The 2,899-nt window shown below is 40.1% G+C and overlaps 1 non-coding gene across 1 annotated transcript; it reads right to left on the bottom strand.

Moving 5' to 3' along the window:
* Positions 1–1,385: 1,385 nt before the first annotated feature.
* TRNAA-AGC lies at positions 1,386–1,458 on the bottom strand. The gene has a single exon. It is a non-coding gene; the product is annotated as a tRNA-Ala (tRNA).
* Between the last annotated feature and the right edge of the window lie 1,441 nt (positions 1,459–2,899).

Here is a 2,899-nt window from a genome sequence, read left to right as displayed (position 1 = left end):
TGTCAATATCACCATTTAAAAGCAGCAGGATTTTTGTTACTGTTCTTATCTATCCTTTCTTGCCTTTTTCCCCCTTTTGTTCTGACTCTTTTCTTACAACATGACTAATAAGGATATATGTTTAACATGATTGTAATGTATAACCCATATCAAACTGCTTGCTATCCTTGGGATGGGAGGGGGGAGAGAAAGGAGGGTAGGAGAAAAATTTGGAACTTAAAAAATACGTTTATATGTATGTATATGCTGAGGATGAAGAGCAGGTTGAGTAGGAATAGGGGGCAGGGTGAAAGGAATGGAAGGTAAGCAGAAAATATTCAAAGGGATTTTGATATTTAGAAAATGGCCCTTCCCGGATCTGATTCACTGTGCTTAGCACCATGCTTGGTATTTATTAAACAACTGCTAGTTGATTGACTATTCTACTCACTTTTCTCAATTTAGAATGGAGGATGTAGGGGTCAGCTAGGTGGCAGCTAGGTGGCGCAGTGGATAGAGCACCGGCCCTGGATTCAGGAGGACCTGAGTTCAAATCCAGCCTCAGACAATTTACACTTACTAGTTGTGTGACCCTACGCAAGTCACTTAACCCCAATTGCCTCACCAAAAAAAAAAAAAAAAAAAAGAATGGAGGATGTAGAAAGAAATCCTATTACCAACCCTCTCCCTTTATAGAATACTGACACAACGATTTTCTTGATACCTGGGAAAGAAAGAAAGTGAGCTTTCCCTGCTCCTGTTTCCTTTCACTTTTGCGCCAATTTGCCCTGTTCCTATTCATTCCCCAGTTAAAAGAGACAATATTTGTAAAGTGCTTCACAGAATACCAGGCATACATTAGGTACTTAATAAATGCTTGTTTCCATCCTCTTTGACTTCCCTTTCCCCAAATCCCTAGAACAGCTCTTGCTCTTTCTGACTTTGTGGAGAACACCTCAACCATCCTGTTATGAAAGTGCAACTGTATAAATTTAGGTAATAAGCGTGACATCATTATTTTTAAAAAGAACTTAAAAGTACTAAATGCAAATGTAAAAAATACAAAATGCCAGAGGTGCATGGGCAACTGAACACACGTTCAGAAAACCACACTAAAGTATATTAGTTAAGTGTTCTCTTTTCTTTCACAGACATGACTTAAAGTTCTGATGGCCATCTGGAAGATGGAGTTTTAGCCAGGAAATTAATGGGGATGGGGGTCGAGAGAATTGCTAAAATGTCCGAAATCACCTTGTTTCTGCTTTGGGCAATTCAGTCCTGAAAGAAAATGGAAAAATTTGCTAGAAGTGAATGCGAAAGCAGCCAAAGCCAAAGCAGGGGGTAGGGAAATGAAATTAATTTTTAAAATTCTGTTTTCCCACTTCCTTACTTAACCACAAAACACTTGGAGAATGCGGGCATCGATCCCGCTACCTCTCGCATGCTAAGCGAGCGCTCTACCATTTGAGCTAATTCCCCTTCCCGAAAAGTTTGAAAACTGACTTAAACCTCACAGCTTCCTTACCGCCCAGCAGGGGCGGCAGCATGATAGTAATAGATTTCATATGCATTCTTGCTGACTCATTCCACCACTCCGCTCCTCTCTCGCGCTGACTCACAACTGGCTATCAACTCTCCAGCGAGGGGAAAGGAAGAGCTGGAGGAGGGGGAGGAAAGCAGGGGACAGGGGAGAGAGCGGGGCTGGAACTTGTACTTTTCACATTTATGACCTTCCCTTCCCTATCCTTCCCAAAGACAGAATACATGATTCTGCTCATTAAAGTATCTAGGTGTAAAATCACCAGAGATGTATATTCTTCTTCATCTTCTTTTAAATCTCTATAGAGGAAAGCCTTGGGTACTACTATTTTGAATTCACCTGGGTCAAATTAAGAAACAACCCCAGGGGTAGCTAGGTGGTGCAGTGGATAGAGCACCGGCCCTGGATTCAGGAGGACCTGAGTTCAAATCCAACCTTGGACACAACATGAGCTGTGTGAGCTGGGCAAGTCACTTAACTCCAATTGCCTCACGCAAAAAAAGAAAGAACCCCAAACTTAAAAGTGGAATGCAATAAATGAATGGTCTCATCCCAAAAAGATAAAAAGACCTATTTGTACAAAAATTTTTATAGCAGCTCTTTTTGTGGTGGCTAGAAATGGAAATTAAAGGAATGCCCATTAATTGGGGAATGGCTATACTTTAGCCATTGGTGATGGAATTGTATTGTGCTGTAAGAAATGACAAGCAGGATGACTTCAGAAAGGCCTGGAAAGACATGTTTGAAATGATGTATAGTGAAGTGGGCAGAACCAAGAGAATGTTGCACACAGTGAAAGCAATATTGTTTGATGAAGAACTGTGAATGACTTGACTATTCTCAACAACACAGTGATCCAAGACTATCCCAAAGGACTATCAATGAAACATACTATCCACCTCCAAAGAAAGAACTGATATTGATGGAACAGACTGAAGCATGCTATTTTTCACTTTATTTCATTATTTTCTTTTAATCAAGTTTTCTTGTGCAAAATGACAATTATGGTAATGTTTTACATAATCATACATGTATAACCCATATCTGATTTTTTGCTGCCTTGGGAGGGGAAGTGGAGGGAGGGAAAGAGGGATAAAAATTGGAACCCAAAACCATAAATAAAAAATGTTTATTACAAAAAAAATGAATGGTTTCATGCTCTTTTGTGCTTTTATGTCCTAACTTCTTAAACTGTGGGTCGCGAGCCCATCTCAGAACTGAATGTGGGGGTCGAGAAAAACTTGGCAGCAGTAAAAGGTTATGTATACCTATTTTATATACCTAAATACCCGGGGTTGTGAAAGTTTTCTCAGGGAAAAAAAGGTCCCGAGTGGAAAAAGTTTCAGAAACACTGCTATATATGAAGAGCAAGTCTCCAAG

The sequence above is a fragment of the Dromiciops gliroides genome, chromosome 1 (assembly GCF_019393635.1).
Source record: "Dromiciops gliroides isolate mDroGli1 chromosome 1, mDroGli1.pri, whole genome shotgun sequence".
Taxonomy (NCBI): Eukaryota; Metazoa; Chordata; class Mammalia; order Microbiotheria; family Microbiotheriidae; genus Dromiciops; species Dromiciops gliroides.
This window is presented reverse-complemented; position numbering and strand designations above follow the sequence as displayed.